The 24,500-nt window shown below is 39.3% G+C and overlaps 1 pseudogene across 1 annotated transcript; it reads left to right on the forward strand.

The window, feature by feature from the left end:
* Window positions 1-21,477: 21,477 nt before the first annotated feature.
* On the forward strand, window positions 21,478-22,597 carry LOC143533796 (xanthohumol 4-O-methyltransferase-like; annotated as a pseudogene). Its single transcript, XR_013135420.1, has 2 exons — window positions 21,478-22,230; window positions 22,303-22,597. The product of XR_013135420.1 is annotated as a xanthohumol 4-O-methyltransferase-like (transcript).
* The last annotated feature ends 1,903 nt before the right edge of the window (window positions 22,598-24,500 follow it).

Below are 24,500 nucleotides of genomic sequence, written 5' to 3' on the forward strand. Positions count from 1 at the left end.
GCGCGGCTTTCAGGTTGTTCTTAATTTCAAGAATCTTGCTGGTCGTCTCCTGGACCAGATCCGATCTAATGACCTGCGAGTCACCCACTTCAGACCAGCAAAGTGGTGATCGGCACTTCCGTCCATACAATGCTTCATAAGGTGCTGCCTTTATACTGCTATGGTAACTGTTATTATAGGAAAATTCAACGAGTGGGAGATGTTGATCCCAGTTTCCCTTAAAGTCCAGTACGCAGGCACGAAGCAAATCCTCCAAAGTTTGAATGGTCCTCTCAGACTGACCATCGGTCTGAGGGTGGTAAGCTGTGCTTAGGTCAATACGTGTTCCCAATGCTTCTTGGATAGCTTGCCAAAGTTTGGAGGTGAAATAGCTATCCCTATCGAAGATGATCGAGATGGGGATGCCATGACGAGACACTATTTCATTTATATAAATCTGCGCAAGTCTCTCAGTGTTATAATTATTTCTAATCGGGATAAAATGTGCCGATTTGGTTAATCGATCCACGATTACCCAAATTGCATCATGTCCCCGGGATGTCTTAGGGAGGTGTGTCACGAAATCCATCGTGATTTGCTCCCATTTTCATTCGGGAATTTCCGGTTGTTGTAACATCCCAGAGGGTTTCTGGTGCTCCGCCTTAACTCTCGCACACGTCGTACACTTGCCGACGTATGTGGCTATATCCTTTTTCATACCTGGCCACCAGTAAAATTCTTTCACATCCTTGTACATTTTATCTGATCCCGGATGTATGGAATATTTTGATTTATGTGCTTCGTCCATGATCAATTTACGGAGGTCGTGGAGGGTCGGAATCCAAATCCGATTTTTGAAATAGAGAATTTCGTCCACACGCTGTTCGAAATTCTTTTCGTTACAGAAAAGTCCCTCTTTTTACAATTGGTCCCCTTTCAACGCCTCGCGTTGAGCGATTCGAATCAAATCCGAAAGGTTCGACTGGACTATCATTCCCAACGCTCGCACGCGTAGTGGCTTAACTCGATCTTTCCTACTCAAGGCATCGGCTACAACGTTAGCCTTGCCGGGGTGATATCGGATGTCACAGTCATAGTCACTCAGTAACTCGACCCACCTTCGTTGTCTCATATTCAGTTCTTTCTGATCGAATATGTGTTGCAAACTTTTATGATCAGTGAAGGTGGTGCACTTTGTACCGTAGAGATAGTGCCTCCAGATTTTAAGTGCGAAGATGACTGCTCCCAGTTCTAGGTCATGAGTAGTGTAATTTTTCTCGTGAACTTTTAATTGTCGAGAAGCATAGGCTATAACCTTACTATTTTGCATCCATACGCATCCTAACCCTCTCCGGGATGCGTCACAATACACGAAAAAACCATCGTCTCCGTCGGGGAGACTTAAGATTGGCGCTTGACACAATCTTTGTTTTAGCGTTTGAAACGCCGTTTCCTGCTCTTCACCCCATTCATACTTCCGATCCTTTTGAGTCAGGAGGGTTAAAGGTTGGGCGATGCTGGAAAAGTTCTCTATAAATCGACGATAGTATCCAGCTAAGCCTAAGAATTGGCGGATTTCCTTTGGAGATTTAGGCGCTTGCCAATTCTTAATTGCTTCAACCTTACTCGGATCAACGTGTATTCCTTGGTGGTTTATAACGTGACTGAGGAATTGCACCTCTTGTAACCAGAAGTTACACTTGGAGAATTTGCATATAACTTCTCCTGATCCAGGAGCTCTAAAACTAACTTTAAGTGTTGCTCGTGCTCTTCTTTACTCTTCGAGTATATCAAAATATCGTCAATAAATACAATGACGAATTTGTCGAGATAGGGTTTACAGACTCGATTCATGAGATCCATGAATACTGTTGGCGCATTTGTTAGCCCAAAAGGCATAACTAAGAACTCGTAATGGCCGTAGCGAGTCCGGAATGCGGTTTTTGGGATATCCTCCTCCTGAATTCTAACCTGATGGTATCCCGATCTAAGATCTATTTTTGAAAAGTAGCTCGCACCTTGTAGTTGGTCGAACAGATCATCGATTCGGGAGAGAGGATACCTATTTTTGATTGTCAACTTGTTCAATTCCCTGTAATCAATGCACATTCTAAGGCTCCCGTCCTTCTTTTTCACGAATAGTACAGGTGCACCCCACGGGGAATAACTAAGACGTATAAATCCTTTATCCAACAATTCCTGCAACTGGTTGGATAATTCTTGCATCTCGGATGGTGCAAGTCGGTAGGGCGCCTTAGCAACAGGGCCAGCTTGAGGTAACAGATCGATTCTGAATTCGACCTGTCGGGTTGGCGGTAATCCAGGAAGTTCCTCTGGGAAAACTTGTGGAAATTCGCGTACCACGGGAATATCGTCCACCCGTTTTTCCTCAGAATCAGTGGCCGTCAGGCTCGATAGATACGCCACACATCCCTGACGTATATATTTTAACACCTTGAGATGGGATATAAATGGTATCATGGTGCCGGATTTTTCTCTTTGCACTAATACCTCCTCGTCATCCGACACTCGGATCTTGACGATTTTCTTTTCACAGTTTATTTCTACCCTGTTACGTGCTAGCCAATCCATTCCCACTATCACGTCAAAACTACCCAATTCTACCGGTAACAAGTCAATCAGAAAGGATTGTTCGTTCAGAATAAAAGGGCAATTCCGAACTATCTGATTAACTATCATGGTTTTACCGTTAGCGACTTCTACGGTGTAAGGTTCTATGGTTTCACCAATAGGAAGGTTTGCTATCGAAAGGAATCTAAAGGAGACAAAACTTCTATCGGCGCCTGTATCAAATAATACAGAAGCGTAATGATCAGAGACGAGGAATGTACCTGTCACTACGCTGGGGTCCTGGCGTGCCTCGTTCGCCCCCATCACGAATGCTCGGCCTCGCGCCGGATTGGACGACGATGCCTGACCCGCGGGTTGCCGCCCATTTCCTCCCTGGTTCAGCTTCGGACAGTTTCTTTTAAAGTGATCCGTGCTGCCGCATTCATAGCAAGCACGGCTGGTGGTCACCATTTGGTTTCCTTGCGGGTTCTGCTGTCGGGCTGGTTGAGTCCTAAATGGTTGCGCACGGATAGGTTGTGGTTGTCGGTTCAGGTTGTTCAGATTTGTCTTACAATTTGGTGCGTAGTGTCCAATCCTGCCACACCGGTGGCACACCACCTCTTTGCAAACGCCACCATGGTGGTAACCACATTTCCCACACTTAGGAAACGTTCCCCTCTGAGGTTCTTGCCTTCCGCCCGAACTAGTCATGGCGTAGTTCTAGGCAGTGGGTCTAGCACGTTTACCTTGCTGCTTTTCCTGGGTCCTATGGTCATGTGTACCCCGTTTTCCCCCAGCGGATTCTCCTGTCACCTTTAGTGATCCGCTCCGTAAGAAATCATACGTGACAATGCCAGCCTGTGTCGCTGCACTTTCATACGTCTGGTGTCCCCCCGCGTTAACTATCCTCCTCACTACTGGAGTAAGTCCCCAAATATAACGTTCCACCCTCTTCGTCTCTGGGGTGACCAACCACGGTACTAATCGTGACAATTCATTAAACTGGTTGGTATAACCCAAGTGGTCCGCCCCCTTCATCTCCAGATTCCACAACTCATTTTCCAGTTTCTGCAATTCATTCTTTGGGCAGAAATGTTCCAACACAAGAGCCTTAAGCTCTGTCCAGGTCATGTGGTTTGTCGCCGCCTGACCTCGAGTCTGTACTATGGTGTTCCACCATGTCAAGGTATGGTCTGTGAATGTACAGGTGGCGTACTTAACGACACAATCCTCGGGACAGTTGCTGATATTCACCACTGATTCTATTTTCTCTATCCATTTAACTAACCCATTCGGTCCTTCAGACCCGCTAAACTCTAATGGCTTGCACAACATAAAGTCCTTGATCGAACATCCCCTGGATGCACGAATCGGTTCAGTACTGTTCGTCTCTACCGTAGGTATAGGGCCATTACTGTCTGTAACGACCACCCTAGGCGGTGCGTCATTACTCGGAATCGTGTTATCATTCCTTGGAGGATTAGCATTTTGTTCCCCGTCATTATTTATGGGCGTTTGATTGCTCGGAGGGGTTGGATTGGTCGAGTTGTTAATACTGGCGGCGATGCGCGATACTATATCCGGTATCGCCGCCTCCAACTGTTGAGCAATCAAACGACTCACATCTATTTCCGATATTTTCGTTGATCGTTTCGGTGCCATTCTACACAACATCAAGAAAATACATATAATCAATACCATCTCAAATCATAAAACACAATACATATTTCATTCATTAGTAAACATTGATACATATTACACAAACATCAGTTTACATACTTTCCAGTCAACATTACATAACTAAGTTTTAATACAAGGGCCCTATGTCGGCATCATCTCGACATAACCCGTAAAGGGGTCAGTGCTTGAATGATACCCAAAAGTATCTATAATGATATGCCCCAAAAGAGACCCACCCTAGGGGCCAGTGGTTGTATTATAACTAAACAAGATTCACTCCATGTTAGCATCACCACTAACTACTTACACTGAGTATCAAAAAAAAATGGTCCCTGTCTAACCCCAACCCAAAACCAACTAAACATGGTGGTAAACCAACCACACCAACACCGCCGCCATCCCCACAACCACTGCCATTAAACCCGGATCCGTGTTTCCATCCGGTCAATCAACCCCAGGGAGTAGGCGTCCTCCCTCCTCAGCCGCGCGATCGCATGCTGGCTGTCCAATCCACCAAGAGGTTCCTCCTCTGAATACCCACCGTCAAGGCGGTGGTGTGCTCATTCATCCGTTCGGTGAGCACCCGGAGCCACGCCGCCTCGGTGGAGGGACGCTCATCCCTCACTGGCCTGGGGGTACCCCACACAGGTGGCGGCACAGGCCCGGGCTGGGGGCGGGAGGACTCGCCTCTGTGGTAAGTGGATCTGGGTGGGGTAGAGGTAGGTGAAACATACGGGACACTGATCCGCGCCGTGAGGCGGGGACCGGGTCTGGGGGGGGTGAGGGTGACCTGAGGTGCGGGTGGGGTGGGAGACCTGGTAACCCTAGCAGGGGAGGACAAGCTAGCACTCCTAAGGCTAGTCTCAGAAGGCTCGGTGCTAGATGCTACAAGTGGGCTCCCGGAGTCCCCGGAGCTGACCTCCTCCGGGTCCTCCTCGATCGACACACTGGGGGTTCTTGACATATTACCTGCACACAAGTTAACAAACATATAGTTCTTTCCATAGTGTAAATCATAATCAAATTAATATGCACTTACTTATACAACTTGACCACATAACAATATTATCACATATTTGCACATATGTTGCCAATTTTACCTATTAAAGTCCCCCGTGACTTCCCCTGAATTCCCTCGTGTAGACAAGTCTGTTATTATGTTCCGGACCATAATAACTCACTTGTCCATCCAAGTTCATCCCGATCTCGTCACAATATATATTTAGTTGATATTCAGATACTATAATACTTGAGCTACTGGTTATATTTTAGGTATCTTTTAAAGACATCCTAATTCTTTATAACCAATGGCTCTGATACCAAGTTCTGTAACACCCCGTAACCGCAGCGGAAACGTACACGGGATGCAACAGACACATCTGATATCAACAGCATTGCTTATAAAGAAAATACCACTATATTAATTTATATCATATTACATTGTTGCTAGTTTCGTTACTGTCTAGATGTTACACACAAGTTTTACCGATAAGACGTTAATATATTCATTACAAAACATAGATCAGCAAGCTTCCAACAAGTAGCACAGATCATTAAGCACATATCAATCATTCCAACTTGGGCATACCTAGAAAACATGTAAAGAAAACGGGTCAACTACGAATAGTTGGTGAGTTTCACTAATTTAAATAAACACTGACAGATCGTTTTAATAATCATTTATTAGCAATGTAATTATGCTGGAAACTATGTTTCCCCAAAACATTTATAACCTCTGGGAACTAAGTTACCCCAGAACAATAATAACCTCCGGGAACTATGTTACCCCAGAACAATAATAACCTCCGGGAACTATGTTACCCCAGAACAATAATAACCTCTGGGAACTAAGTTACCCCAGAACAATAATAACCTCTGGGAACTATGTTACCCCAGAACAATAATAACCTCTGGGAACTAAGTTACCCCAGAACAATAATAACCTCTGGGAACTACGTTACCCCAAAACAATTCCACACGATGAACAATTTATATATTCTGTGCATCAAACCATATATATATATATAAATATACAAGTGTTTCCATACGATCGGTATGTACTTAAATACTTTATTAAAGACATGCTTTCCGCCCCGGGAAAATACTTAAAACAGTTCAGTAAAAGGGGCTCGTGAAAACTCACCTTTCTGTGAGTCGGGACGTGATACAATGAACTGCTATAAGCCTGGATCTGTAATATGATATCTAGTCGTTACTATATAATTCCCATAAATTAAATCCGTGTTAATCGGTACATCTGGGGACATTGTTAACCCAGTACTGTACTCGATCCGGGGACAATGTTAACCCCGTGACACTTCTAAGGACACAGATTGTGACATTACTTAGAGTCTGACGGTCAAAATTATCATTTTTATGTTTTCCTTGATTTGCGTGCCTAGCACGGTCATCCGTTTTTAGTTTCAAAAATGGGTTTGTTCACACCCGACCCAAAAATGGTGTTTGACTGTTATTTTAGTTAAAGTGATGAAATTAGAGCTCGGTTTGGACACCCCGTTTGGCCACGGGGCCCGTTTCCGTCATTTTGGTGCCGGAAACAGTAAAATCGGGTAAAATTACCCAAATCATCCGAATTATTTTCGGATGATTTACTTTTATTTAATTTACTTAGTATTATGAAGATGGTTCATTTTTAGGTTTTTTTATATACCAGTCAGCTCGCTTATGCGAGTTTTGCCGTTTTACACGTTTTAAGCTTTAAAAATTTGTTTTTATGTTCTTTTTAGCACAAATAATTACCCGTTTAGTCTCGGGTCTTGAAATTTTGCACAAAACTTATTTTGACAGTAAGAATTTTTATAAAAATTTTCCAGATTTATTTTTTTATATTTACATTTATTTATCTATTTTTAAACATTATTAAAACACTAAATATGTCAAAAATACCAAAAGACTTTAGAAAAATCCCAAATTTTTCTGGGACGATCCCTGCCATCCTCATAACTCCCTGGAATTTTTTCAGAACCCAAAACTCATTTTTCAAGCCGTTTTCACAAAAACCGAGCTAGAAAGCCCTAGAACTCGTTTTACCAAAAAGCCCCCTTAGACTTATCCAACTGAGCTCAAATTTTGTGTGTGACGTTTATATGTTATAAAAAGCTTATCCTAAATTTTCCAGAATTTTTCATCAAGTTTAGCTATTTTTCACCATTTTTGGCCAAAACCGAGCATTAAATTCATCAAATATTCATCTTTTATCCAAAAATTACCAAAAATTCACAGATCTCATATTTTCATGTGTAGATCATCTCTGTGAAATTTCATGACCCGACTCTAAGCACACTACAATCTGTCCAAAATCATAGATCCACACGAAAACCGAACTATCTTGTGTTTTCTAGCGTTAGATCGCAAAGATCTTGGTTTCTAGCCTTTGCTAGCCACTAGATACAACACTTACAAGCACAATAACACCATACCAAGCAAGTTACACCAACAATCAAACCATTTCTTTCATAGTGTCGGTTTTGATATAAAAACAAAGGTTTTAACCGTAAAAATCCGTTTTCGACTCTTTTTACTCATTTCTTGGACCAAGATCCCTTGTATAACTTGTATACATCTCTTGATCATGCAAGAGTCGGTTTCATCTCGGGTTTTCACCCGTCTTTCACATGGAAACTCATTTTACAAGATTTCAACCGTAAAATTTCGTTCTAAACTCTTTTAACTCATTACTTGGATCAAGATCCTTTGTATAACTTGTATACATCACTTGATCATGCGAGAATCGGTTTCAACTCGGGTTTTCACCCATTTTTACATTTGAAACCTCCTTTTCTCAAGATCATGAAGTTGGAAACAAGATTCAAGCATTAAAACATGTGTTATACCTTGAGTTCTTGCCTAAAAAGCTTGGGTTTTGGATGGATGATGAAGAGGTTGAGAGAATTTGGAGTTGGAGAGTTAGAAAAAAAGAAAATGAAATGTGTAAATGTGTGTGCATAGGGCCGGTTCTATTGGTGGTGTGGGGGGGCCCACATCTCAAACCATGGCCACACATTTGGATTACGCAATCCGGATAATGTTGTGGATAATCTGGTTCAGTTCGTTTCTCGTTTAATCTCGTAATTCGTCTTGAAACGAGCCTAAAATGGTCGTTTTTCGGGTTAAAATAAAATTTACATAAAACTGATTTAAAAACTTTAAAAAAACTTAACCCATGACATTAAATGACTTAAAACATCATATTATTAATAGTTACGCATCTTTTTCGGCTTGATCGATCGTCTCTTGCTTGGTTTGATGTTAAAGGTTTCGTTTATCGTACCGACGTACTAATAAATCGAAATCCTTTTTCTGTGCTATAATTCACTTATCCCGAAGCATTACTACTTCGTAAACATCACTAAACATTATATACTTTGTCTATAATGTAATTCCCGATTCGTTCGGGTTTCAATAATCGTTCATTGGTTAATTGTAATTCCAATACGATTCACTATATAATCGAGTATGATTCGTACTATGAATCATATATACTCGTATATACGTACTATAACTCATATAATCAATATTAAATGACACGTAAATAGTATATACCGGCTAGGGTATACCTGGATTTGCCGGAATCGTTACAGGATGCACGAAGAAGTCCATCCTTGTGGTTGTTTTGTGTTGTGAACCCCTTGACCCGATCGGTCTCCCTAATTGGCTCAAGCGAGACCGATCACCTTTTGGCCGTAAGGATTTACATATTATTGTTATTTGATATTTGTAGTTGCTTGGATTGTTTATAATAGGATTATAATATCACCGACTTAATACCAAATAAATTTGAAAATAAACAATTTTATTAACCAATTATGTTTTGCAAATTAAAAGCGTTTTGATTTCCAAAACTAATAACTTAATAGATTTTCTATTAACTTAAAATTGGTTAGTTATATCGCGACAAAATTAGTTTTTAATAGGTTATTTAAAACTAAGTGTCCTGAGAGATGAAATGGTTCATCAATTCGTCCCGATAATAAATACAGTAAAATTTGACTTTTACTCTATTTGGTAATTTTAAAATTAATCCCAATTTAAAACCAATAGTTTATGCCAATCCTACTACAAGTCACACTTGAGGCATACTGCGAAATTTCGAGTGTTTGGAACTACAACACCGCACTTGTATTCTAGCCTATCCCATCAATGTGAAAGCGTTTCGTTGACACATTCGGCCCTTTCACAAGTCACGGTACTAGGACAGCTATTACTTTACTCTCCTGTTACGTGCTAAAGCTGTCTGGAGACTTAAAGTGGGCAAAGATGAGGCTAAACGTATCTATACAGACAATCTTTGTCTCAATAGGCCTCATAACCGAGAATTGTGCTCTATTCACAATTGACAATCGTTGTCAGTCTGCCTAACCACTTATTAATGTTGTGTGCTACAGCTGCCTTTAACAACTGGAAGCCAGATTCTCATACTTCTAATTAATTAATGTTATTGGGTCATTAATAATAGGACTACAATGTAAAAAAAATACTAATTAAATTTACTTTTGCTTAAATAATCAGATGTCGTATGTTCTCGATGGACCTGTTCCAACCGAGCCTGAAAACAACTCAGCCGTTGCTCGAAAAGTTCTTGAGAAGCATAAGGATGACTCGGCTGATTGTCTCCTGCATTATGCTAGCCACCATGACTTCTGAGCTTGCTAAAGGCTTAGAAGACTTTGGTGCCTATGAGATGCTTGAGCAACTCAAGGGCATGTTCCAGAAACAAGCCCGTCAAGAACGTTTCGACACCATGAAACAACTCATAAGTTGCAAGATAGCAGAAGGGTCTCCCGTCAGTGTGCATGTTCTTAAGATGAAGGGGCACATTGATCAGCTCAAGAAACTTGATTATCCCATGCCCAATGAGATGGCATGTGATTTCATCCTCAACTCTCTCCCCAACTCATACGATCAGTTCGTAATGAATTTCAACATGAATGGTTGGGTGAAGACAGTGCCGGAGCTTCATAACATGCTCAAGACGGCTGAGATGAACATTCCTTCTAGGACCAATCAAGTTCTGATGATTCGATCGGCTGGTGTCAAGAAGCCAAAACCAAAGAATCGGGGTATTAAGGGAAAATGCAAGAAGAAAGTTACTGTTGCTGCGAAGGTTGTCACCAACACTAACAAGATAGTTGCAAAGCCAAAGCCGCCGCCCTTTGAGGAGCGCAAGTGCTACAAATGCAACCAAATGGGGCACTGGATGAGAAACTGCCCCGAATACCTTGCTGAGATCAAGAAGAAGAGAGCCAATGGTGAAGGCTCTTCTGGAGGTATTTCCATATACGTTACTGAACTTTTCACTGTCTCTAGCAACACATGGGTATTTGATACCGAATGTGGTTACCACATCGTTAATGTCTTACAGGAGCCTGAGAAGTGGAGGAAACTAAATAAAGGCAGCATGGAACTCATCGTTGGAGATGGGAAGCGAGTACCAGTTCTGGCAACTGGAGTATTTCATTTTACTTGTCCATCTGGCCTAGTTTTTCCTTTAAATAATTGTTTGTATGCTTCTGGCTTGACCAGAAACATCATTTCAGTTTCGTTGTTGTTTGAACAAGGATTTAAGTATGTTCTTAATGGCATGGCTATTCTGCTTACTTAAATGATATCTTTTATTTTGAGGCTAAACCTCGAAATGGTATTTATGAGATTGATGTTCAACCTGACAATAACGTATATCATCTTTCAAAACGTATCAAGACTAGCATCAATGATACTTTTCTATGGCATTGCCGACTTGGCCACATAAGCAAGGCATAAGTTAAAAGACTCCAATCCGAAGGGATTATTGAATCCACAGGACCGGACTCTTTTGACGATTGTGAATCTTGCTTAGCTGGCAAACTCGCCAAAGACTCATTCACTAATAAAAGTGAACGAGCAAGTGATCTGTTAGGACTCATACATACTGATGTATGTGGACCTTTCAGAACCATAACTAGAAACCATGAAAGATACTTCGTTTCTTTTATCGACGATTATAGTCGATACGCTTATGTGTATCTTATGAAACACAAGCACGAAACTTTTGAAAAGTTCAAAGAGTTTCAAAGCGAAGTGGAAAAACAACTTGATAAAACCATCAAGATACTTCGATCAGATCGAAGTGGAGAGTATCTCAGCTCAGAGTTCATCATTCATCTAAAAGAGCATGGAATTGTTTCACAGCTCACTCCACCTGGCACACCCCAACTTAATGGCGTGAGCGAGAGGAGAAATCGAACTTTGCTAAACATGGTTCGATCAATGATGTGTAGAACTAACTTGCCTCACTCCTTTTGGGGTTATGCCCCTATGACCGCCGCCCGCATTGTGTAACATCCTAAAATTTTAATGATGAATAAAGAAAGCTATGTTTAGTGATTTCGCGTTATTAATTAATATCGGGTAAGGAGCGGATCATGGACTTAGATTAATTGAGATGGGTTAAATGAGAATGAGATCTAAGGGATATAAATATCCCCTAAACCCAAGATATCTTTCATTCCTTTCATTTTCTAATACTCCAAAAAGAAAAACACACACACCACACACCACACTTCGCCGGCCGGACCAAGGGAAGAACCGGGCAGATCCGAGAGAGAGAGAGAGCGATTAGTGTGTTAACAAGTTAAACGAGATCCTAACAAGCTCAAAAAGGTATGATTCTTGATCTTTGAAGTTTAAAGATCCAAGCTTTTTAGTGTATAAGCGACCGAAAATGGTCGGGAAGCGTAGTGGGTGATGTTGAACCATAGCAAGGGTGTTAAAATCGCTCGAAATGCTGGTCAGAAACCGAACAGCGGCTGATCTGGACAACTTCGCCTGCAACTGGGCAACTTCGCCTTCAAAGCGATGAACTTCGCCTGCAAGCTAAGTTCGCCTGATGAACTTCGCCTGCAAGCTAAGTTCGCCTGATGGCAACTTCGCTGTAAAGTTAAGTTCGCTTAACTGGTAACTTCGCCTAAGGCCAAGTTCGCCTGATGACAACTTCGCCTGAAGCCAAGTTCGCCTGATGGAAACTTCGCTGTAAAGCTAAGTTCGCCAAGCTGGTAACTTCGCCTAAAGCTAAGTTCGCCTAAGGTTAACTTCGCCTAGAGCTAAGTTCGCCCGAGGGTTAACTTCGCCTAAAGTCAAGTTCGATTAGAAAATAAATTAAAAATCTAATGAAAAATGTGTTAAGACAGTTAATGGAAATAAAATTTTTCCAAGCTGACCTGGCAGCTCGACCCCTGCCAGGGGCTCTGCCCCTTGGACCCTGCTAGGGGCTGCCGCCCCTAGACCCCGCTGCCAGGGGCGCTGCCCCCGGACCCCCGTTCGTTGTGGGTCATATAAAGATAGAAATACATTATGAGAAGTGATAGTTAATTGATACGTATACTTGTTATACAGTCAGCCGTGCACAACTGAAGAAAGGGATTACGATTAACGGTGAACGTAAGCGTGTTCAGGTGAGTTTCTAGCCCCATTTATGTGTTATGTTTTCGGGGCTGTGTGCATACTCAATATGTTTGTTAATACGCTTATCCTAAGAGATAAGTGTATGCATTATGTGGATAATGTGAAATGTATGAATGATTGCTTGATGGTACGTGAACGATCTTCGGATATTGCACGTACTGTCAGGTTGTAACGCTATGTATAAGATAAGTATGATATGTATGCTTATGTGTATGAAAATGTTAAAGTTAATAAAAGAAAGAAATGACGGTTGCATGGTTGTATGGTTACGAAAAGGGTACCGAGCCCTAATAATACTCGAGGTATGATGTATGGTTGTATGGTAACGAAGAGGGAATCGAACCCTACTAATATTCGAGAACTAGGGAACCGAACCCTACTAATATTCGAGGAAAGAGGGAAACCGAGCCCTAATAATACTCGTGGAAAGAGGGAAACCGAGCCCTAATAATACTCGTGGAAAGAGGGTACCGAGCCCTAATAATACTCGAGGAAGGAGGGTACCGAGCCCTAATAATACTCGAGGAAGGAGGGTACCGAGCTCTAATAATACTCGAGGAATGTAGGGCGTAATGCTCTTTATAACGTAAGATATGAAGGTAAGTTAATACAAAAGAAAGAATGAAAGTATGAAAGTATGAAAGTATGAATGAAAGAATATAAGTTTATGTGTATTGTATAGTGTATGATTAACTAGAACTCACTCAGCGTAGCTGACTTTTAGTATGCACGCAGGTGAGTAGAATGAGGCAGCTCGCTTGAGGAGACACGTGGCATTGAACAAGAGCCTGGCATCTGAAGACTTATGATGTTTTAATTTTAATGCTTTAATGTTGAAAGACAATGGATGTTTTTAGACAAGTTATGAATTATGTAATGTTTAATGAAAGTTTTATATTCCGCGTAAATGTTTTAATTAACTCTGATATTTAGAACTGTGTTTATGAGTAAATCCAACACGAAAGTAGGGCTACCGGTAACGGGGCCTTACACATTGTCAATCTAGCTCCAACTAAGAAGATAGACAAAACTACGTATGAGATATGGCATAAGGGAAAGAAACCCAAATTGTCTTATCTTAGAGTATGGGGATGTGATGCATATATCACAAGTGAGTCTGATGACAAACTTGATCCCCGCGGCGAAAAAGTTATTTTCGTCGGATACTATTACAAAAGCGGTTATTACTTCTTTCATCCTGATACAAATACGATTTCTGTAAGGAGGAAAGACCACTTCCTTGAGAAGAAATTTCTCAATCTAGGAACTGGAGATAACATTGTCGATCTTGAAGAAATTCAAGAACCACAATCAACCGCTGAGGAAGTTGGAGAGTCTGATCAACAAGTTGTTGTTGCTGATACATCAGACGTGAACACAAGCGTTCGCAGAAGTAGTAGGACTCCCGTACCAAATTCTAGATACTTATGTCATCTAGATGGTCCTGAAGTCTTATTATTAGCCGAGTCTGGGGACGAGCCTACTAACTACAAATCTGCTATCTTGGATCCGAAATCCAAGAAATGGCAAGATGCCATGAACGCAGAGATGCAATCCATGCATGATAACCAAGTTTGGAACTTGGTTGAGCTACCCCCTAATAGTCGGGCAGTAGGGAGCAAATGGATTTTCAAGAGAAAAACCGACATGCATGGAAATGTGCAAACCTACAAGGCACGGCTAGTCGAGAAAGGTTTTACTCAAACTCAAGGTGTTGACTATGATGAAACCTTTTCGCCCGTTGCCATGACCAAGTCAGTTAGGATATTGCTTGCCATTGCAGCATACTATGACTATGAGATATGGCAAATGGATGTCAAAACCGCTTTCCTTAATGGACATCTTTCTGAAGATGTCTATATGGTTCAGCCTGAAGGTTTTGTCGATCCAAAATATCCTAATAGGGTTTGCAATTAAACAAGTCCATTTATGGACTTAAGCAGGCATCTCGAAGCTGGAATCTTCACTTTGAAGAGAAAGTCAAAGAGTTTGGTTTTGTCAAAAATGAAGATGAACCTTGTGTTTACAGAAAGTCTAGTGGGAGCACTATATCATTCCTCATCTTGTATGTGGATGACATACTGATCATTGGAAACAACATTCCTATGCTTAAGGAAGTTAAGCAATGGTTGGAATCTTGTTTTGCAATGAAAGATCTTGGAGAAGCCACATATATTCTGGGAATAAAGATCTATAGATATAGATCTAAGCGGATTCTAGGGCTAAGTCAAAGTACTTACATAGACAAAGTAATGGCACGCTTCTCAATGGAAAACTCCAAGAAAGGAGCTGTTCCAATGACTAAGGGAACCGTGTTGAGCAAATCGCAATCTCCGGCAACGGACAGAATCTAAACGTATGCAAGCAATTCCATATGCTTCTGCGGTTGGCTCTATCATGTATGCTATGTTGTGTACTAGACCTGACGTCTCGTATGCCTTGAGCATGACCAGTCTTTTTCAACAGAGTCCTGGCATTGCCCATTGGACTGCTGTGAAGAACATTCTAAGGTACTTGAATAGGACCAAAGACATGTTCTTGGTGTTTGGGGGAGTGGAAGAGGAGCTCACTGTAAAGTGTTACACTGATGCTAGCTTCTAGACTGACCGAGATGATTCTCGCTCACAGTTAGGTTTCGTTTTCACTCTCAATGGAGGAGCTATTTGTTGGAAGAGCTCCAAGCAGAGTGTAGTGGCAGATTCTACCACCGCATCCGAATATATAGCTGCATCAGATGCTGCTTGGATGAAGAAGTTATCATCGATCTCGATGTGGTTCCGAGTATTCACAAACCAATCGAGATATTCTGTGATAACACATGTGCTATTGCTCAAGCCAAAGAGCCAGGGTCTCATCACAGAACCAAGCACATTCTAAGGAAGTTCCATCTTATTCGGGAAATATTGGAACGAGGTGACATCGTGATAAGTAAAGTAGACACTGATCAAAATCTAGCTGACCCGTTCACTAAGCCGATGACTCAGGACAAGCATGATCAGAATAGGGATGCTATCGGGCTTAGACTTGCTAGTGATTTATTTTTGATTTAGTATTTGGATGTATGAACGTTTAATCAGTTGTACTTCTCTGTTCACTTTTGATTTAATGGTTAAATGCAAACGTTGAATAATACAACTGTGTTCATTTTATTACGTTTAATCCGTGAATATTGTATTCTAAATTATCCGTAGTCGGTCAGACTCGTGGGAGCGATTCTGAATTAAGACTATTCCGACTTTGGACTCAAGCAGTTGACTTCCAAACTCACAGACCTCATTATGAATGACATTGGATGTAACTCGCATTAAATCATCTTCATGGATCTTGATCATAAGATGTTTTGATAATAGTATACTCATTTAGTATCCTTAAACCTAAGATACATATTAGAACTTTCGTTTACCGAGGAATATTCTTTGATAATGTCAACCACTGTTGCGTAACTGCCAGCCATAAAGGCATTGGTTGGGAATGTTCTGGAGTTCAGTGGGAGTTGTATGTAGTCAATATGGGATACTCTTACATTAAAATGTAACAGTTAGACATATTGGCGCCCTCGTTGATTCAAACTGGTAAAGTGTGAGGCCTCACCCAAACTTACTGTGTGTTTGGTTGGACCACTTTAACTCTATAACGAGAACTACAATAATTGAACACTGTATGAGATTGATTTGATCCATATCTCATTGTTCAATTGATGTCTTATACAGAAAGGATAGATGACAACGATTACTATAAATTCATTATCTTGCAATAAGGTATTCCAAGATACTTTGGTTATGGATTTAAAAATGTCATATTTGGTTGGGGACAGCCATGTGTAGCTAGAACGCCTCTGGCTGTTAGCGTTGTGATACTTGACCCGAATCCGTCCAAGTGGGAGACTGTTGGATTTATTGGTCGGTTCGGGTCAAGTTAACGCGACCGACCCGAATGTGACCCGGTATGAGTTACACCGGGGGTAACGAAATATAAACCCACTTAAACGTTTACGTTAACTGGGCCCGACACAATCACTTGAAATGATTAGTTGGTGGATTAGGATTTGTTTTAACATTTGGGCTTAAAGCCCAATGAGGTTTAATTGTTAAACCCTAAATATGTTCCCTATAAATACATAAGTATTATTCTATTTATTGTAACACTTAAAATCACAAACCCTAGCTGCCACCTCTAATTCCGGCACCGAAATCCGGCAGTCGGTTTTCCGGCGACCACTTCCGGCCACCGGAACTTCATCCCCGTCATCTTCTCCGGCTACCATACACAGCATATCACCACTATAGCCTTTATTTCCTATTCGTGGTGTATCCTACTGCTGTCCGCCGCCTATTCAAGCTTTTCCGGCAACTGTTTTCCGGTGACCCTTTTTTTTGCCTGTTTCTTGTTCCGGCAGCCTCTGCTGTACCACCAGCTGCCCGCCGCCACTGTTTGTTGTTCCAGGCTTCCGTCGCCGCACCGCCATAGTTCGCTGAAGCGCCGCCGCCGTCTGCAACCACCAACAACCGCCGGAAGTTCTTGGTTATTTGATTGTGTTATCTAGCTCTCATATCGTTAGCCCTCGGTGTCTTCCCGGTTTCGATAACCGAGGTATATCGGCACTCTTAATCTATGGTTGTTCTTTTTGTTTATCGTGCTCGTATTGTTGTAATCAGATCCGGGTTCGGGTTTCTGTTTATGGTTCGTTTAAATCGTTTTATCGTCCGCTGCGTTTATAGTTCGTTTATGTCTATCTATGTTAATATTGATTAAATATATTTGAAACGAATTATTAACTAAAACGGGTTTTATATATTTGATCGTTTTCGTTTCGAACCACCGTTGAAACCCAACAACATGATTATAAACGAATGACATATTCTATCATATTGTACAAGTTATAAAAGAAAATAATTTAAGATCCGTCTCCATTGTCAATTTATCTACCCGTTAATCCTCACCAACTTCATGCTAAAATAAGTGCCAGCTTATTAAAGCCGAGTAAGATAAAGTGTTAATTAATGAAACAATTAACCATATTATATAATAAACCACTATTTAAATCATTCATGCATGGATCGTGAAATTGCAAGTTATGAATCAAACAATACAACATACTCAAACACTCATCCAAAGGCCATGCCTAGCTTTCGTTAAGCAATATAATCTTATCTTTTCAAGTATTAATCCTTTTCTTATCTTTATCACGTTGTTTTATTTGTTATCATTCATCTTACATCATAATCTTTGCATCAATAAAACCACGTGGAGGCTAGGTGTAGTCCTTGGGTCACCTGAGAAATCCATGTGTAAAAATATATATTCTTTATGAAAATAATTTAATAATTTAATGAGCTAGGTGGCGAGCTTTTTACGAGCCAATCTAAAGCTCAACTTTTCGGTTAGTTAAGATAAACGAGTCAAACACAAGCTGAGACTGGCTCAACTCATTTACAGCCCTAGCTAGTTAAATAACCGGTGATCTAACACCTAGCTAAATAAGGGAAAAGGGGAGTCTTGACAACAATGAATATAATTGTTCATAAAATGTTATAAACCATTGTCTAATATATAGTTCATGTAATACATGAAAAATTATTGTGAAACTGAGCTAAACAATTACAATCATAAAAACTTTATCTTTATACCTTTTCTTATAAATTAACCAAATATCACATGTTTTGATCAACTCCATCACTACCTCATGCACCGTTAATAAATGTATTTAACACCACATTAATAAAAAAACTCAAGGGTCAAAAGTGATGGCACCGTGTGAGATTTTCATATCAACCATTTGATGAGATCAATTTTTAATTTAATGATATGCTATAACCTGTTTAAGAAATATCTGGGTTTGGTGAGACCCATATCCATAAATTTGAATCAAATCCATGAGAAGCCTCCATTTGAAAATCACGCAAATCTGGTGACTCCTAAAATAGAGGGAGCGACCACATCTCGACACGTAGGATTTTTATGTTTTCGTTTATATATATTATTAGTTTTTATCCCCCGTATTACAGGGCTGTTTTACATTACTCGTTTTTAATATTCATATACTTTTTTGAGTTTAATTTTATTTGGTGTAAGGAAATTTATAATATATTTAGAGTTTGATGATAAAAGAGTTTCACAACTAACTAAGATGTTATAACCCGGTTTAAACGTCATCTGGGTTTGGTGGACCCAAGACCCATTTATTTTTTTTACTATAAAATTGTTTTTCTAATTATAAATAATATCTTTTAAAAAAATCATATAATATTTTTAATATATTCTATTTTATAGGATCAAATTAATAATTTGGTGAGAATAATTTATAATTTAATGAGATGTTATAACCAGTTTAAGGAATATCTGAGTTTGGTAAAACCTATACCTATGAATTCCGGGTTAAATGCATGAGAAGCCCCCATTTAAAAATCAAGCAATTCTGGTGACTCCGGAAAAAAGGGAGCGATCACATCGCGACACGTATTATTTTTATGTTTTCGTTTATATATATCTAACTATCTATATAATTGCCTACCATAAAATCATAGGTGTCGCTCTCAGGTTGTTCCCCCATTCTCTAGAGCCACCAGATTGCTTGATTTATAAATGACGGTTTCTCATGCATTTGACCCGAATTCGCGGGTATGGGTCTTACCAAACCCGGATAGTCTTTAAATGGGTTATAACATCTCATTAATTTATAAAACTATATCATAATCAAACAATAATTTTCACGGGTTATGGGTCTCACCAAACCCGAATAACCCCTAAACGGGTTATAACATCTCATTTATTTTTAAAATAACCCCTTATCATTAAAGAATAATTTTCACGGGTTATGGGTATTACCAAACTCTAATAGCCCTCAAATGGGTTATAAGATCTAATTTATTGACAAACACTTTTATCATTATCATCAAACCCTACTTTAATTTATATGCTTTATACATGTTCTCCATTGCTGATCTATCATCTCCATCATCGGTTAACTTCCGATACTACCCAACATTGTCAACTACATCAACGCCCCTTCTTTCATTAGGCAAATATTTGTGTTCATGTTTGTACATTTAAAAAAATCAACATGCTCATGTTCGTTAAAAATCTAAAAAACCTAAACATCTCAACCGATAAACCCACACTTTAAAAAATATAATAACAAACGATAAACCGATAAACCCACACGTTAAAAAATACATGTATTAAATTAAAACATAACTACGTTAAAAATAAAATAAATCATCATAAGATAGCGAAACGATTAAAAACAAAAATTTAAATAAACTCCCGTAACACGGGAGGATCAAACTAGTTATAGATAGATAGAGGTACCTAATTAAATCTATCATAACATAAAATAAAAATGACCAAATTTCAAAATCCAAATTCTAATCCATAACAAAATTGAAATACGAATTGCTTCTAGTTGAATATATGTATAATATTACTAGTAAAAGAGCCCGTGTTTTACGATGAGGACGTAAGAAGAATTCGGTTGTTAAAGGGTTCAATTCGTGATGGTACAAACATTTGCTCTAGCCAGATTTATAGTCAGCATAAAAAATAAGAAATTTATATAGCAACATTATCCTATAAAATATAGAAAACGCCATTACATATTTACTCCATCCGTCCCATTATAAGTGTCCTAGTTTGATTTTTCAAGTCTTTTTTGTTTTACTTTGACCGACAATATTTTTGTTTGTGTCATATAATACTTGATGAAAATTATATCAATGTAAAATACATTTAAAACTCAATCCATTCATATATTTTACATGAAGTATTATATAACACAAACAAAAATATTGTCGGTCAAAATTAAACAAAAAAGACTTGAAAAATCAAACTAGGACATTTATAATGGGACGGAGGGAGTAATATTTTTTTAAGTTAACAGACATAACTGATGTATCTATGTATCAAGTAATGAATGAATGTTTTCTTATAAAGTAGGAAACCCACGCGATGTTGGATGGTTTTATGGTTAAATTGTAAACTTCTCAATAATAATGAATGTGGCTGCAAAGTGCAACCACTTATGGCAAAAATTTTAAGCAATCGCAATCCGGAAGCTCAGGTTTAAAAAGCCAACTTCAATAACTCAAATTCTGAGGATGATGTCTGCATTTAGTGAATTCAAATGTGTTAATAATAACCAAACTAAGTTAATAGATACTAATCAAATGTATTAAAAAACATACTATGATACTGACTTTTCGTGCCACATCACCGCCTCAATGCTAGGGATCGACAACATCTGGGTTTTATCACCGCCCGTGTTTGCCAACCAAATGAACATCATCTTAAATATTTTATCGTAACATACACAGCTGACCGAATTTGTGTCGACTTATCGTAGTTACGTTCGGATTTTACCAACGTTCGGGTTTTAACGTTCGGGTATTACCGGGTAGTATAAATCTTAATAATTACCAGCTATTTATTTAACATATTTTAATTCAACCATTTGTTTTCAACCTTTTAGTATAGAAGGACGTGGTGAAGATTTTGTGGAAATACTCAAATACAAATACCAATCTCAAAAAGATATTGGTGATCCCAAATGACCAACATCACATGCCAGCCTCACATGCATATGCAACTGAAAGATTAATTAAAATTAATAAAGATATAAAAATTTTGAATTGACCGGCAAATATAGATCTAACTATTAGAAGATAAAATATAAGTCCGTTCATAAAAAAAGAAGATAATTAGATATAACTTATTGATAGATTTGGTTTATTTATCTTATTATATATCTACTTCAACATAACTTCATTGAAAGGAGCAAGTTACTAAGGATCCATGAACACCCAAAATGAAAGCCTGAGAGGCCAGGCACAAATCTTGCAGTACATATACAGTGCTCTTGATGGCATGGCTATAAGATGTTGTGTTGAGCTCCACATCGCCGACATAATAAACAAGCATGGACGTCCAACCACACTGTCCGAAATCTCAACCGCGATTGACTCCCCATCGATAAACGTTGATGGGCTGGGACGGCTCATGATGTTCTTGGTCCACCGAAAGGTGTTCGATATGAATATGGTTCAATCAGACAATCCAGTATACTCACTAAACCACTGTTCAAAGTGGCTATTATGTGACACCAATGTGACATTAGCACCCCTAGTTATGTACCGGACAAACCCAGTTACTAGTTTGCCTCTCCATGTCCTCAGTCGATCGATTAAAGAAGGTGGGACGGCTTTTAAAGCCGTTCATGGAAAAGAGTTGTTTGATTTTTGTTTACATAACTCTGAGTTTAATCGAGTTTTCAACGAGGGTATGGCGTGCACTGCAAAGATCACCATGGATGCGATTGTTTCAGATTATAAGGATGGATTTCTTGACTTGAAAGGGACTGTGGTGGATGTTGGGGGCGGTATTAGGACCGCGATATCCGAGATTGTGAAGGCGTATCCACATCTTAAAGGTATCAACTTTGATCTGTCACATGTTATATCCACCGCGCCAACATATGATGGGAATATTACACATGTTGCTGGGGACATGTTTAAGTCCATCCCTCCAGCAGAAACAATTTTCATGAAGGTAAATATGCTGTATATAATTATTTACATATGGTGAAACATATATATTTACTTGCTTTTGCCTTTTAATCAGTGGATTTTGCATGATTGGAACGATTTGCATTAAGATACTTCAAAACTGTCAAAAAGCGTTACCAAAGGAAACTGGAAAGCTTATTATCGTGGACATAGTTCAACAACCTATGACACATGATGTTTTCGACGACATGCGTCTGACATATGATCTAGTAATGTTTGCGCACTTTTCGGGTGGAAGAGAGCGGACCGAACATGAATGGAAGAAACTACTTGATGAAGGAGGCTTTGATCGTTACAATATCATCAAGATTCCTGCACTTCAGTCGATTATTGAAGCCTTTCCACACTAATCCATAGTCAATAATATTCTAGGGCCGGATTTGTGATTTTCAAGATGATTTAATAAACCACCAGTGTTATTAAATATTATTGATATGATGATTTAAATATCACCATGGTTAATTATATTTTCTTAATATAAGACATATAGTATGTCATAAAATTTGTTTTTTTATAAATCTGTTTATAATAATATTAATGAGCATTTCGTTCGAGAACTTGTTACTCTCTATTTGATCCCTCTTTGAATTCAGAACATGAGTTAGGTTACAACAGGAAGTATATTTTTTGTTGGAATACAAGTTCTGGAATTCGTGTCAAGTTACCGTCTCATGTTCGGGATCACAACGCTTGTGTTTTACCACCGCCTGGGTTTGTCAACCAAATAAATATCGTCTTAAATATTTTGTTTTCATATATGTTAATCTGACGAATTATTTTTTTTTTTTGGTTTTAACGCTAAAATTTTACCAATGATGTCTATATCGTAACGAATGCAGCCGACATTGATCGAATTCGTGTCAACTCAGTTTCACAACGCTCGAGTTTTACCAACGCCCGTGTTTCAACAATGAGGTTTTAATAGCTGCCCGGCGCAAAGCGCCGGGTAAAAAAACTAGTTATTATATATATAATGTATAAAACAAAATTTGGTGTAGCGAGACATCTTATTGAGCTAAGTGACGGTCAGGCCTTCGGTCTTGCCATTGCATACACAAGTTTGATGAGTTAGCTAGTTAATGTCTCATATACGTGATAATGATGTGACAATACTTTTTTTTTATGAACTAACCATCATCTAGAAAACTTAAACCACATGAAATATAACCGTTGGCCCAAACGGTCAAATTGAAAAAAAACAAAAAACAAAATTATTTTAGACAATATACATACATACATACATATACCCCTTATTCTTCAAACTCATATCCATTTCATACACTACACATAACCAAATTCTTCAAAAAAACAACAAAAATGAATCCTAGAAACAACTCGAACCACCCATTCCCTCATTTCGGTCAATTTCATGGTTCGCAAAACCAACCGAACGTATACATGCAATGGAACCCGAACACCCGAAACCAACTGAACCAAAACTATCAGCTTTCTTTTCCCGACCCGAACTTAAACATGTATGCCAACTACCTCATGCCCCAAAACCTCATGCCGGCATTCGGGTATACCCAACCGAAGCCGGAGCTGGAGATATAAACGACACGGGACTCCGGTTCAAGCCAAAAGCTGGCGACCCATAAACACAAAAAAAACAAAAAAGATCCATACAAGCAATGAACCGAGGAGGAGGAAGTAGCGCTAGCAAGGGCTTGGATCGTCGTTTCGGAGGATCCCGACGATGAGTTGAAAAAAATGCACGAATATTATGAATATTAGATTTTTTTTTTGTATTTCTTTTTTAATTTTAATGTATTTTTATTTAATTATTTAATTTATTGGGTTTTTATTTGTTTAGTTTAATTATAAAAATAAAATAATAATAAATGGTGATGTGGCAAAGGAGGGGCTATAAAACCATTACACCCTAAAAACAAATGTTTACCCTTTGCTGACTGCGCCCACGTGTCGCAATTCCCCCCAATTGTAGCTCCTTCACTACACATAGGCTAAGTTTGAGTTTTTCTTTTTAATTTACTTTTCTAATATGTGGGGATCCACGTGCAAATCTATTTACCCTTCGGGTTCGACTTCTCGACCGCCATGATACAATAACTTCTCAATGCATGAGAACCGGATGGAATCCGTAAACTCTCGCTCTCTGTCGAATTTGAACCTGGGATTAAAGCCCAGACTCGTCACTTTACCAAGATCTCTTTCTAACTAACCCAAATGAGAATCGCACTTACGTCTCCACTTAGGAAGGGTAGGCATCTTACCATTAGACCAAATTCTTAG

This window comes from Bidens hawaiensis, unplaced genomic scaffold (assembly GCF_021521415.1).
Source record: "Bidens hawaiensis isolate Kalapana, Puna unplaced genomic scaffold, B.hawaiensis_p1.1 tig00009917_1, whole genome shotgun sequence".
Lineage (NCBI taxonomy): Eukaryota > Viridiplantae > Streptophyta > Magnoliopsida > Asterales > Asteraceae > Bidens > Bidens hawaiensis.